The sequence below is a fragment of the Aotus nancymaae genome, unplaced genomic scaffold, assembly GCF_030222135.1.
Source record: "Aotus nancymaae isolate 86718 unplaced genomic scaffold, 86718_ANA_hifiasm-v0.15.2.pri h1tg000108l, whole genome shotgun sequence".
NCBI classification, from domain to species: domain Eukaryota; kingdom Metazoa; phylum Chordata; class Mammalia; order Primates; family Aotidae; genus Aotus; species Aotus nancymaae.
In genome coordinates, this window is record NW_026988523.1 from 1,654,363 (window position 1) to 1,669,673 (window position 15,311).

The 15,311-nt window shown below is 39.1% G+C and overlaps 1 protein-coding gene across 3 annotated transcripts in view; it reads left to right on the forward strand.

The window, feature by feature from the left end:
* The window catches only part of LOC105711625 (T-box transcription factor 19), an 89,618-nt gene that overhangs the window by 22,661 nt on the left and 51,646 nt on the right, over positions 1-15,311 (forward strand). Inside the window, exon 1 of one of the 3 annotated variants that reach the window (XM_021668021.2) lies at positions 1,582-2,581. The exons of the other annotated variants lie outside the window; for them this stretch is intronic. The gene's annotated coding sequence lies outside the window, so the exon portion shown is untranslated. Of the gene's footprint in view, positions 1-1,581; positions 2,582-15,311 lie in introns of those variants that run through there. 3 annotated transcript variants of the gene reach the window in all.

Here is a 15,311-nt window from a genome sequence, read left to right on the forward strand (position 1 = left end):
GTAGCTGAGATTACAGTTGTGTACCACCACACCTGGCTAATTTTTGTATTTTTAGTAGAGACAGGGTTTCACTATGTTGGTCAGACTGGTCTTGAACTCCTGACTTCGGGTTCTCTACCCTCCTCAGCCTCCCAAAGTGCTGGGATTACAGGTGTGAGCCGCTGCTCCTGGCCTATTTTGGAGTATTCCTACACACCTAGCTGGTTTAGTTATTTTGTGTAAAGTAGGTTGTCTAATTGGCATAAAGTTGTTTATGATGTTTCCCTATTTTAATATCTGTAAGATTTCTACTTATGTCCTTTCTTTTGTTGCTAATGTTGGTAATTTGAGCCTTCTCTTGACTTGCTTAATGGGTAGAAAGTTATCCGTTTTTTCCTTTTTTTAAATTTTTGAGTAGAATCATCTTATCTGTTTTTTTCATTGATCTTTTCAAAGGCAGCTTGATTAAGATTTGAACACACATTTAACAAAGGCAGATATATGAATGGCCAACAAATATATCTAGTACATAATGTATTATCATTATATGAAATTTAAAAAAATAGGTAAAAGAACTCTGGAATTTCAAGTTCTGAGGTGCCTTCATTGGTGATAAAATAATGAAAAGCAAGGAAGTCATTTGCATGAGTTAGGATAGTCATTACTTTGGGAGAGACAGAGAGACTGGTGATTGGGAGGGGACATGATGTGAGGATGCCTCTGGGTGCTGGTCCTGGTCTTTCTTCAAAGACCATGTGGTAGTTTCGTGGTATTTGATAAATCATTGTGCTGTATATGTATTTTTTTGTGTACTTTTCTATTGTGTTATTTTTTGCAAGTAAAGAACCAATATTTGGTTTCATTGATTTTCAGTGTTCACTGTCTTATTAATTTGATTTTTTTCTCTTGATTATTTTCTTTTTCATACATACTTTGGGTTTAATTTGTTCTGTAGCTATTTAAAGTAGAAGCTTAAACCATTGATTTTTACACCTTTTTTCTAATACAATTTAAGCTCTAAATTTCCTTTTCGGCATTGCATTAGCTGCATCTTACAAATTTTGATATGCTGTGTTTCCATTTTAATTCAGTTCAAAATATTTTCTGGTCTTGCTGTGATTTCTTTTTTTGCCTCATTGATTACTTACAAGTGTGTTTAATTTCTAAACATTTGGGGACTTGGCAGATCTCGATTTCTAATTTAATTTCATCATAGAATATAGTCTCAATTATTTTAATCCTTTTCAATTTCTTGTGACTTATTTTACGGCCTACCATCTTACTTTATCTTGGTGAATGTTCCACGTGTACTTAAAAAAATGTATAATCTGCGTTTGTTGGGTAGCGCCTTCTATCAATATCAGTTCGGTCAAATTGGTTAATGGTATTATTGATTTTGTGTTTATCAGTCGTTAAGAGAAATGTAAATTATAATTTGGATTCAACTATTACTCTTTTCCATTTTTTAAATGTTTGATTTATCAACATTATCAGTTTTATTTTCACGTATTTTAAAACTCTGTTAATGTGTTTGTGGTACTCTACAGAAGCAAGATGAACTCCACCCAAAGTCTGCTTCGATATCAAGACATATGATGCCACACACACACCAAGAAGATATGGGAAGTTATTACTTTATTATTTTTGGGGAAAGGAGGGAAGCTTCCCAAGCAGGTTCACAAATGGCTTGAGAGGGCTGAGTGCAGTGGCTCACACCTGCAATCCCAGCACTGTGGGAGGCAGAAGCAGGAAGATTGCTTGATCCCAGGAGTTAGAGATCAGCCTGGGCAACATAGCAAGACCCCACATCTATACAAAAATATTTTTAAAAATTAGCCGGGCATGGTGGCATGTGCCTGTAGTCCCAGCTACTCGGGGCTAAGGTAGGAGGATAGCTTGAGCCCAGGAGGTTGAGAAAAGCAAGGAAAGGTTGGGGGTTCCTCTGTGCAGGCACTTGTCTGGCTTGAATCTACTGCTGGCTGCAACAGAGGGAGCACCCAGGCTCTTGTCACATTCGTATCAGTCCACTGTGGGGCTGAAGAAGAGATGGGGCTTAAAGGATGTCAACAGTCAAACATAAAAAAAAACCTGAGTCATTGTGTTTAGAATTGTCCTGTCTTTTTGCTGTATTGACACATGGAATGTCCCTCTTTCTCATAATATTCCTTGTTCTGAAGTTTACTTTGCAATTAATATAGCAACTCCAGCTTCCTTCATGATTAATGTTAGCATGGTTATCTATTCCATCCTTTTAACCTATCTGTGCTTTTATATTTAAAATGAATTTCTTATAGACAGAATACAGTTCTGCTTTTTAAAAGCCCAGTTTAATACCCTTAAATTATTCCTATGCTGTTTGTTTTCTTTTCTTACATCTTCCCATCTATCTGTTTTTTCTTCTTTTAGATTAATAGTGTTGTGAGGTTTTTTTTTTTTTTTAGGATTTCACTGTATGTTCACTACTAACTTATTCCTTTGTTTTATTGGTGATTGCTCTAGGGTCTACGGTACCCATCTTTAATATACCATAGTCTGCCTTCAAGAGTATATATTAAAAGAACGTCATAACCGGGTATTTCCAATGTCTCTACTCTTGACCTTGGTGAGATTATTCTCATACATTTTACTTCTACGTGTTATAAATCCCATAATACACTGTTATTCTGTCTTTAAACAATTATCTTTTTTGAAGATTACGAAATAAGAAAAACCTTTTATATTTCCCCATGTATTTGCCGTTTTCTATGCTTTGCATTTCTTTGTGTAGATTCAAAGGTATCATTTTCTTCTGCCTGAAGAACTGCCTTTTTGTTGAGTTTGGGTTTAATAATGTTGAATTATCTCAGCTTTCGTTTGTCTGAAAAAATTGCCTTTATTTTTGAAAGATATGCCGGGCGCGGTGGCTCACGCCTATAATCCCCACACTTTGGGAGGCCGAGGCGGGTGGATCACGAGGTCAAGAGATCGAGACCATCCTGGTCAACATGGTGAAACCCCGTCTCTACTAAACATACAAAAAATTAGCTGGGCATGGTGATGCGTGCCTGTAATCCCAGCTACTCAGGAGGCTGAGGCAGGAGAATTGCCTGAACCCAGGAGGCGGAGGTTGCGGTGAGCCGAGATCGCGCCATTGCACTCCAGCCTGGGTAACGAGAGCGAAACTCCGTCTCAAAAAAAAAAAAAAAGAAATTTCATGTTGGGTATATAATTTTCGATTAGTAGTTTTAGACAATGCTTTAATTTTTTTATTAGACTTTATTTTTTAGAGCAGTGTTAAGTTCATAGTAAAAATGAGTGGAAGATACAGAGATTTCCCATACATCCTTTGCCTTCATACATGTATAGGCTCCCCATTAATCAATATCCTCCACCAGATGGTACATTTCTTAAAATTGATGAACTTATGTTGCCACATCATTATCACCTGAAGTCTGTAGTCTATATTAGGGTCATTCTTGGTGTTGTACATTCTGTGGTTTTGGACAAATTTAAAATCATACGTATCTGCTGTGATAGTATACAGAGTTGTTTCACTCCCCTAAAACCCTGTGTTCTTCCTAGTCATCCCTCTGCTCCCCAGTCCCTGATGACCGCAGATCTTCTTACTGTTTCCGTAGTTTTGCCTTTTTCAGAGTGTCAGGAATGTAGCTGGGATCATACAGTATGTGGCCTTTTCAATTCCTGGTGCTCTACATCCTTGTCAGCATTCGGTATTGACGGTATTCTGGATTTTGGCCATTCTAATAAGTGTATAGGAGTATCTCATTGTTTTAATTTTAATTTGCATTTCCTTGGTGATACAATATGGAGCATCTTTTCATATGCTCATTTTCCATCTGCATATCTTTTCTGGTGAGGTGTCTGTTAATGATTGATTTTTTTTTAGACAGGGTCTGACTCTTGCCCAGGCTGGAGTGCAGTGGTATGATCTTGGTTCACTGCAGCCTCCCACTCCTGGCCTCAAGTGCTCCTCCACCTCAGCCTCCAGAGTAGGTGGGACTACAGGCACATGCCACCATGTCTGTCTAATTTTTTGTGTTTTTTGTCGAGATGGGGTTTCACCATGTTGCCCAGGCTAGTCTTGAACTCCTGACCTCAAGTGTTCCACCTGCCTTGGCCTCCCAAAGTTGGGATTATAGGTGTGAACCACTGCCCCTGGCCCGTTGATATCATTTTTAAAATTGGATTATTTTCATTTTGTTGAGTTTTAAGAGTTTTTTGTGTATTTTGCACAACAGTCTTTTATCAGACACATTTTTGAAAAATACAGTATTTTCTCCCAGTCTGCAGCTTGCTTTTTTATTCTCTTGACATTGTCTTTCGCAGAGCAAGACATTTAAATTTTAATAAGGTTTAGCTTGTTGATTCTTTCATGGATCATGCCTTTGGTGTATCTAAAACGTCATTGCTGGCCGGGTGCAGGGGCTCATGCCTATAATCCCAGCATTTTGGGAGGCTGAAGGGGGCAGATCACCTTAGGTCAGGAGTTCAAGACCAACCTGGAAACCCCATCTCTACTAAAAATACAAAAATTAGCTGGGCGTGGTGGCGGTTGCCTGTAATCCCGGCTACTCGGGAGGCTGAGGCAGGAAGAATTTCTTGAACCCAGGAGGCAGAGATTGTGCCACTGAACTCCAGCCTGGGTGGCAGAGAGAGACTCTGTCTCAAACAAACAAAAAGCCATAATTGCCAGCTAGGTATGGTGGCTCATCTTTGTAATCCCAGTGCTTTGGGAAGCAGAAGTAGGAGGATCACCCGAGGCCACAAGTTTGTGACCAGCCTGGGCAACGTAGTGAGACCTGGCCTCTACCAAAAATTAATAAATAAAAAATTAGGTTGGTGTGGTCATGCGCTTCTGTAGTCCAGCTACTCAGGAGGCTGAGGTGGAAGGCTCCCTTGAGCCCAGGAGTTGAGACTGTGGTGAACTATGGTCGTGCCACTGCTCTCCAGGCTGGATGACAGAGCAAGACCCTGTCTCTAGACAAAACAAAACAAACCAACCCCTAGGTCATCTAGGTTTTCTCCTATGTTATTAGCTTGGAATTTTATAGTTTTTTGCATTTAGCCTCTGTGATTCATTGTTTTTGCATGTCTGGCTCTAGCCTCATTTGTTGAAAAGATGATCTTTGTTCCATTGTATTTCCTTTGCTTCTTTGTAAAAAATCAGTTGATTATGTTTATGTGGGTCTATTTCTGGGTTCTGAATTCCGTTCCTTTGATATATTTGTCCATTCTTTTATCAATACCACTATGCCTTAATTACTGTAGCTTCATAGTAAGCCTTAAAGTAAGGTAGTGTCAGTTCTCCAACTTTAATTTAGTTTTTTTTCCTTTAATATGGTGTTGGCTATTCTAGGTCTTTTTGCCTCTCATATAAACGAAAGAATTCATTTTTAAAAATATATATACCAAATAACTTGCCAGGTTTTTGGCTGAGATTGCAATGAATCTGTAGATCATGTTGGGAAGAATTGATATTATGAAAATATTGAGGTTTTTGTTTTGTTTTGTTTTGTTTCTGAGGCAGAGTTTCACTCTGTTGCCCAGGCTGGAGTGCAGTGACACGATCATGGCTCCCTCCAGCCTTGATCCTGGGCTCAAGTAACCCTTTGCCCCAGCTTGCTGAGTAGCTGGGACTAAGGAGCACACCACTATGTCTAGTGAATTTTTAAATTTCTTGGAGGGACAGAGTCTCACCATGTTCTCTAGGATGGTCTTGAACTCTTGGGCCCAAGTGATTCTCCTCCCTTGGCCTCCCAAAGTGCTGGGATTACAGGTGTGAGCCACCATGACTGGCCAAATAGTAACTCTTCCTGTTCATGAAAATGGCATATCTCTCCATTTAGTTAGTTCTTTAATTTCTGTCATCAGAGTTTTTTAGGTTTCCTCATACAGATTTTGTACATATTTTGTTTGATTTCTACTTAAGTATTTCATGTTTTGGGAGGCTGATACAAGTGGTATTGTGCTTTTGAATTCAAATTCCACTTGCTCATTGCTGGTTTATAGGAAAGCGGTTGACTTTTGTATATTAACCTTGTGTCCTATAACCTTACTATAATTGCTTACTAGTTCCAGGATTTTTTTTGTTGATTCTTTGGCTTTTCTACATAGACTACCCTGTCATTTATGAAGAAAGTTTTATTTCTTGCTTACCAGTCTATATCCCTTTTATCTGCTTTTCTTGTCTTACTGCGTTAGTTAGGACTTCCGCTATGATGATAAAAAGGAGTGGTGAGAGTGGGCATCCTTGCCGTTATTATTATTATTACCTTAAGTTTCTTACCATGAAGCATAATATTAGCTATAGGTTTTTAATGGATATTCTTGATCAAATTGAGGAAGTTCCCCTCTCTCTCTCTCTTTTTTTTTTAAACTGATGTTTATTTTCCATCAACTTTATTTCCATGTTGCTTAAGAGCCTGTGCAAGAACAGCTTGAGATCATTATCAGTGGTTGCTCCTACCCATTCAGTGGCGTGAGCAGTGGGAGCTGTGGACCAGTCTTCCGTGGCAGGCTGAGCGCTCCAGTCTTCAGTAGGGAACTGCTGGATAGGCACGGGGGCACCTGCACGCCTTCAGACCAGTCTGCAGCCTCAGGTTGAGTAGCAATGAACTCAGGAGCTGGAGCAGTCCATTGGCCCTGAAATTTCTCCTTGGTCACAGCCTTTTCAGCAGCAGCTTGCTCTTCTTTTTCGATCTCTTCAGGATCCCTGTAGAAGTAGAGATTAGGCATGACCTCCCACGGGTGTTCATGGGAAATGGTGCCACGCATGCGCAAAACTTCCTGAGCCAGCATCCACCACATCAAACCCACTGAGTGAGCTCCCTTGTTGTTGCATGGGATGAAATGTCCACATGGTGCAGAGGAGAATCTGTGTTACACAGAGTGATGGGAGGCAGGTTAACATAAGATGCCTCCATGAGAGGCTGGTGGTCAGCCCTGGGGTCAGTAACCATAAGAAGCGGTGGCTCCCCCAGAAGGCTGCCTGGATGTGGTTAGTGAAGGTTCCAGGAGTGAAGCGGCAGCATTTGGAGCGGCACCAGTGGCAGCAGCAAACTTCAGCATGGCCCTCTGGCCAGTACTCCTGGAGGATATAACACTGACATCAGCAGGGTTTTCAATGGCAACAGTGGCACGGCCAGCAGAAGCTTATCCCAGGTCCTCTTCAGATTTATGATGTAGATGCCATCACTTTTTTTTTTTTTTTTGAGACAGAGTCTGGCTCTGTGACCAGGCGCCAGGCTGGAGTGCAGTGGCGTAATCTCGGCTCACTGCAACCTCCGCCTCCCGGATTCAAGCAATTCTCCTGCCTCAGCCTCCCGAGTAGCTAGGATTACAGGCACATGCCACCACACCCAGCTAATTTTTGTATTTTAGTAGAGACAGGGTTTCACCATCTTGGCCAGGATGGTCTCGATCTCTTGACCTCGTGATCTGCGCACCTTGGCCTCCCAAAGTGCTGGGATTACAGGCATGAACCACTGTGCTAGGCCCATCACTTTTCCTTTTATAGAAGTACTGTTCCATCTGGAAGTCAAGATTGGTGCCACCTAAGTGGGTTCCTACAGCAAGGAACTTAAGGGCATCCACCTTCTTCATTTGCAGGACATCAAGGACTCCAGACATTGTGAAAGTTTCCCTTTAGGTTACGATGGGAATGCAGAACAATGCCATGTGGACCCTTCTGTGGGTAGTGTGGAAAGCCCCCTCTAAGTTTGCTAAGAGTTTTTATCATGAGTGGATACTGGACTTTGTCAAAGGCTTTTTCTGCATCTATTGATATGATCATAGGCTGGGTGCAGTGACTCATGCCTGTAATCTCAGCACTTTGGGAGGCTGAGGTGGGTGGATGACTTGAGTCCAGGAGTTGAAGGCCAGCATGGCAAAACTCTGTCTCTACTAAAAATACAAAAAAAAAATTAGCTGGGTGTGGTGGCCCACACCTGTAATCCCAGCAACCTGGGAGGCACAAGAGTCACTTGAAACCAGGAGGCAGAGGTTGCAGTGAGCCAATATTGTTCCACTGCACTCCAGCCTGGGACAGAGTGAAACTATGTCTTAAAGAAAAGAAAAAGGAAAAGATACTGTGTTATTTTTCTTTCTTAACCTGTTGATGTGATAGATTATGTTACTTGATTTCTGAATGTTGAACCAGCCTTGCATACTTGGGATAAGTCTCGTGGTTGTGGTATATAATTCCTTTATACGTTCTTAGACTTAATATGTTAATATTTTGTAGAGGATTTTTGCATCTCTGTTCATGAGTGGTATAGGTCTGTAGTTTTCTTGTAATGTCTTTGGTTTTGGTGTTAGTTAATGCTGGCCTCATAGGATACATCAGGAGGTATTTCCTCTGCTTCTATCTTCTGAAAGAGATTGTAGAGAATTGGTATCATTTTTTCCTTAAGTGGCTCACAGAATTCAACAGTGAGCCCATTTAGGCCTGGAACTTTCCGAATTTTTAAGATTATTAATTATCGATTCAACTTATTTAATAAATATAGATCTATTTATATTGTCATTTGTTGTGTGAGTTTTGGCAGGTTTTATCTTTCAAGGAATTGATCAATTTTATCTAGGTTATCAGATTTGTGGTCATAGAGTTGTTCATAGAATTCTTTTATTATGTCTTTGACATCTGTAGTGATGTCTCCTCTGTCATTTCTGATATTAGTAATTTGCCCTCCCCACCACCACCCTGGCTTTTTAGTTAGCCTGGCTAGAGGCTTATTGATTTCATTGATTTTTTTTTTTTTTTTTTTCCTGAAGAACCAGCTTTTGGTTTTGTTGATTTTCTTTATTGATTTCCTGTTTTCAGTTTCATCAATTTCTACACTAATTGTTATCATTTCTTGTCTTCTGCTTACTTCAGGTTTTTTTTTTTTTTTTTTTTTGAGATGGAGTCTCACTTTGTCACCCAGCTGGAGTACAATGGTGTGATCTTGACTCACTGCAACCTCTACTCCCCAGTTCAAGCAATTCTCTTGTCTCAGTCCCCCAAGTAGCTGGGACTACAGCTGCCTGCCGCCATGCCTGGCTAATTTTTGTATTTTTAGTAGAGACAGGGTTTCGCCATGTTGGCCAGGCTGGTCTCGAACTCCTGACCTCCAGGTGATCCGCCCACCTCGGTTTCCCAAAGTGGTGGGATTACAGGCATGAGCCACTGCACCTGGCCTACTTCAAGTTTAATTGCTCGTTTTCTTGTTTCCTAAGGTGGAAGATTATTGATTTTAGAACTTTCCTCTTTACTAATATGTGCAATGCTATATATTTTCCCCAGGTACTATGTTTGCTGCATCCCACAAAATTTGATGAGCTGTATTTTCATTTTCATTTAGTTCAAAATATTTTTAAGTTTATCTTGATTTTTTTTAACCCATGTATAATTTAGAAGTGTGTTGTTTAATCTCCAGGTAATTTGAGATTTTCCTGACCTGGAGGTCAGGAGTTCAAGCTCTTTTTGTTATCGCGCAGGCCAAAATAGTGGAGCTTTCCCCCTGTGTTTTCTTCTTTCAGTTTTACTGTTTCAGGTTTTATATTTAAGTCCTTAATCCATTCTGAGTTGATTTTTATATATGGTATGAGATAAGGATCCAATTTCATGATTTCTATTTTTTTAGAAATTTGTTAAGGTGTTTTAGCCCAGAATGTGGTCTGTGTTGGTGAGTATTTCACATGAACTTGAGAATAACGTGTATCCTTCTGTTGTTGGATGAATTAGTCTATAAATACCCATTATATTTAATTGATTGATGGTGTTGTTGAATTCACATGTGTCCTTACTGAATTTCTGCCTGCTGAATCTGCCAATTTCTGATAGAGGGGCTTTGAAGTGTCCACTGTAATAGCGGATTCTTCTATTTCTCTCTGCATTTCTATTGATTTTTGCCTCACACATATTGATATTCTGTTGATGGGCACATATACATTAAAGATTGATATACCGTTTTGGAGAATTGACCCCCTTAGCATTATGCAATGTCCCTTCTTTGTCTGTGATTCCTTTCCTTTCCCTGAAGCTTGCTCTGCCTGAAATTAATATAGCTTCTCTTGCTATCTTTTGATTAACGTTAGCATGGTATATCCTTGGCCATCTATTTATTTGTTTTTTTAAGTTTCATTTTTAGGCCAGGCGTGGTGGCTCCCAACTGTAATCCCAGCACTTTGGAAGGCCAAGGTGGGTGAATCACATGAGGTCAGGAGTTCAAGACCAGCCCAGCCAACATGGTGAAACCCTGTCTCTACTAAAAATACAAAAATTAGGTGAGCACTGTGGCACACACCTGTAGTCCTAGCTATTCCAGAGGCTGAGGCAGGAGGATCACTTAAACCTGGGAGGCAGAGGTTGCAGTGAGTTGAGATTGTACCACCACACTTGAGCCTGGGTGACAGAGTGAGACTCTGTCTCAAAAAAAATAAAAGGTTTTATTTTTAATTGGCAATTATATATATTAATGGAGATTGGGACACAATGTAATGTTTTGATATCTGTATTCACCATAAAATTATTAGATCAAGCTAATTAACATGTATCAATACTTTAAGTTTTTTGTACTGAGAACATTTAAAATGTATTCTTTTAGCAGTTTTGAAATATATCATACATTATTATTAACTATGGTCACCATAGGGTGCAATAGATCTCAAAAACTTACTGTCTTATTTAACTGAAACTTTGTATTCTTTGGTCAACATCTCTCATCCATTCTCTACTCCTGATAACATTCTATTTTTTACTTCTATAAGGTTGACTATTTTAAATTGCACAGAGGCGAGATTGTGCAGTATTTGTCTTTCTGTGCATAGATTATTTCACACAGTCCACCAGGTTTGTCTATATTGTCCCCGTGACAGAATTTCCTTATTTTTACAGGCTGACTAGTATTCCATTTATATATATCACATTTTCTTATCCATTTCTCTGTTAATGGACACTTAGCGTCATATCATATCTTGGCTGTGGGAACAATACTGCAATGAACATGGGAGCACAGATATCTCTTCAGTGTACTGATTTCAGTTCTTTCTAGTATATACCCAGAAGTGGGGTTACTAGATGTATGATGTTCTAATTTTAGTTTTTTGAGGAACCTCCATGCTGTTTTCCCGTAATGGCTGTACTAATTTACATTACAACAGTATACAAGTGTTCCTTTTTCTCCACATTCTTGCCAACACTTGTTACCTTTTGTATTTTTGATGATAGTCCATCTAACATGTGTAAGATAATCCCTCATTGTGATTTTAATTTGCTTGATTATTCCTTGATTATTAGTGATGCTGAGGATTTTTACATAAACCTGTTGGCCATTTGTATGTCTTCTTTTAAGAAATACGTCTTCAAGTCCTTTGTCCATTTAAAAATCAGGTTATTTGTTTTCTTGCTATTAAGTTGAGTTTCTTATATATTTGGGATATTAGCCCCTTATCAGATGAGTGGTGTACAGATTTTCTCCTACTCTGTGGGTTGTCTCTTCACTCTGTAAATTGTTTTCTTTGCTATGCAGAAGCTTTTTAGTTCACGCCATTCTATTTGTCTATTTTTGCTTTTATTGTCTGTGCTTTTGAGGCCATATCCAAAGAATCATTGCTCAGACCAGAATTATGGAGCTTCCCCTCATGTTTTCTTCTATTATTTTTACAGTTTCAGGTGTTATATTTAAGTCCTTAATCTATTTTGAGTTGATTCTTATATCTGATACAAGGGTCCAGTTTCATTCTTCTGTGTGTGGATATTATTTTCCCAACTACCATATATTGAAGAGACTGTCCTTTCTCTATTGTGTATGCCTGGCACCTTTACTGAAAATCAATTGGCCATACATGCATGAGTTTATTTCTGGACTTTCTATTCTGTTCCATTGGTTGATCCTCTGTTTTTATGCCAATGCCATGCTGTTTTTTTTTTTTAATTGATATGTAATAGTTGTTTATGGCTGGGTGAGATAGCTCATGCCTGTAATCCCAGCACTTTGGGAGACCAAGATGGGAGGATCACAAGGTCAGGAGATCCAGACTATTCTGGCCAACATGGTGAAACCCTGTCTCTACTAAATACAAAAAAATTAGCTGGGTGTGGTGGCACGTGCCTGTAGTCCCAGCTACTCAGGAAGCTGAGGCAGGAAAGTTGCTGAACCCAGGCAGTGGAGGTTGCAGTGAGCCAAGATGGTGCCACTTCACTCCAGCCACACAACAGAGCAAGACTCTGTCTCCAAAAAAAAAAAAAAAAAAAGTTGTTTGTATTTTTATGGTACATGTGATTTTTTTACATGTCTACAATGTATAATGATCAAATCAGGGTAATTGGGATATCCGCCACCTGAAACATATATTTTTTTTGTGTGTTGGGAACATTCCAAGTTTTTTCTAGCTATTTTGAAATATACAATAAATTATTGTTAACTATATAATCTCTTTCCTAAATGCCATGCTATTTTGATTACTGTGGCTTGGTAGTATATTTTGAAATCAGGTACCGTGAAATCTCTAGCTTTGTTCTTTTTGCTCAAGATCTCTTTGGCTATTTGGGGAATTTGTGGTTCCATATGAATTTTTGGATTTTTTTTTATTTCTATTAAAAATGACATTCGAATTTTGATTTGAATTTTGCATTGAATCTGTAGATTCCTTTGGGTAATATGAACTTTGTTTTTGTTTTGAGATAGAGTCTTGCTCTGTTGCCCAGGCTGGAGTACAGTGCACAATCATAGCTCACTACAGCCTTGATCTCCCTAGCTCAAGTGATCCTCTCACTTCAGCCTCCTGAGTAGCTGGAATTACAGATGTACACCACCATGTCTGGCTAATTTCTATATTTTTTTAGAGATGGGGTTTTGCTATGTTGCTCAGGTTGGTCTCAAACTCCTGGGCTCAAGCAGTCCTCTCACCTTGGATTCACAAAGTGTTGGGATTATAGGTGTGAGCCACTGCACCCAGCCACTATGAACATTTTCACAGTATTAACTCTTCCAATCCATGATTATGGGCTGTCTTTGCACTTATTTGTATTTTCTTCAATTTTTAAAATTAATGTTGTATTGTTTTCAGTATACAAATCTCTCACCTCCTTGGTTAAATTTGCTCCTATGTATTTTATTTATTTTTTGATGCCACTGTAAATGGGATTGTTTTCTTAATTCCTTTTTCAGACGGTGTGTCATTAGCATATAGGAATGATACTTATTTATATATGTTAATTTTTGTATCCTGCACTTTACTGACTTCACATATCAGCTATAACGGTTTCTTGAAGGAATATATAAGATCATGTCCCTAGTAAATAAAAACAAGTTTATTTCTTCCTTTTCTATTTGGCTGCCTTTTATTTATTTTTCTTGCCTAATTGCTTTGCCTGGGACTTCCAATACTATGTTGGAAAGAAAGTTCATCTATTTACTTTTCCTTTTTTTTTTTTTTGAGACAGAGTCTTGCTCTGTTGCCCAGGCTGGAGTACAGTGACAGGATCTCGGCTCACTGCAACCTCCACCTCTCTGGTTCAAGCAGTTCCCCTGCCTCAGCCTCCCGAATAGCTGGGATTAAAGGCACCTGCCACCACGCCTGGCTAATTTTTTTTTATTTTTAGTAAAGATGGGGTTTCACCACGTTGGCCAGTTGGTCTTGAACTCCTGACCTCAGGCAATCTGCCCTCCTGGGCCTCACAAAGTGCTGAGATTACAGGTATGAGCCACCGCCCAGCCCATCTGTTTACTTTTAATCTCTCTGTGTCCTTATATTTAAATTGAGTTTCTTTAGACAAGATATCATTGGGCTTTGTTTTTTTAAATCTATTCTGTCAATATCTGAGTTTTGATTTAGGCCTTTAGATCATTGATGTTTAAAGTGCTTATTGATAGGTTACTTTCTACCGTATTTGTTACTGTTTTCTATTCAGGTGCCCTCGTTTTTCTTCCTGTTTTTGTCTTTTCTCTCGTTTTTTTTTTTTTTGGCTTTTGTGGTCTTAATTTAATTTTTTTGTATGATTCTGTTTTCTCTACTTTCTTAGCATAATAGTTACGCTGCTTTTTTTTCTTCTTCTTTTTCACTTTTTTAAAACTTTTTTGGTGGTTGCCATAGAATTTGCAGTATATATTTACAATTGATCCAAGTCTAGTTTCAAATAACACTGTAGAGCTTTATGGGTAGTGCAGGTACTTTATGTTAATAAAATAGTCCTAATCTGTCTTTTTATGTCATTACTGTCATTCATCTCACTTACATGTAAGCATATATATAATCTCTCAATTCTCTTTTGTTGCTTTATTTTGGATTGATTGGTTATTTTAAATATTGTGTCTCATCCCTCCACATTAGTTTGAAAATTATGTACTTTCTGGCTATTCTTTAGTGGTTACCCTAGATATTATAACATGCATCCTTATCATATCAAAGTGTGATGTTAGCTGTACTTCTCCCCTTCCCAGACACTGCAAGGATTACATTTTACTTTCACTTCATTTACCCCCTTCCAACTTACAGGTCATTATCTTCTTCTTTTTTTTTTTGAGATGGAGTCTCATTCTGTTGCCCAGGCTGGAGTGCAGTGGCACGACCTCGGCTCACTGCAACCTCCGCCTCCCGGGTTCAAGCAGTTCTCCTGCCTCAGCCTCCTCAGTAGCTGGGATTACAGGTGCACACCACCACGCCTGGATATTTTTTGTATTTTTGGTAGAGACAGGCTTTCGCCGTGTTGGTCGGGATGGTCTCGAACTCTTGACCTCATAATCTGCCTGCCTCGGCCTCCCAAAGTGCTGAGATTACAGGCATGAACCACTGCGCCCGGCCATCTTCATGTATTTGAATTCAATATATATTTAAAGCTAATAACAATTTGTATTATTGCTATATTCAGTTAACACTCATTTGAGTTTACCCAAATATTATCATTTTGTTGCTCTTCATTTCTTCCTGTGCCTCTGATCTTTCATCTGAGTTTTTCTTTTTTTTGAGACAGAGTCTCATTCTTGCCCGGGCTGGAGTGCTGTGGTGAGATCATGGTTCACTGCAGCCTCTACCTCCCCAGCTCATGTGATCCTCCCATCTTAGCCTCCCAGGTAGCTGGAACTATAGGCATGTGCCACCATGTACAACTGATTTTTTGTATTTTTTATAGAGATGGGATTTCACATGTTGCGTAGGCTGATCCTGAACTCCTGGGCTCAAGTAATCCTCCCACCTGAGACCTCCCAAAGTTTTGGGAGCTTTATGGGTAGTGCAGGTACTTTATATAAGTAAAATAGTCCTAATCTCTCTTTCTTGTTTTTTATGTCATTGCTGTCATTCATCTCACTTACATGTAAGCATATATATATAATCTCTCTCAATTCACGCGT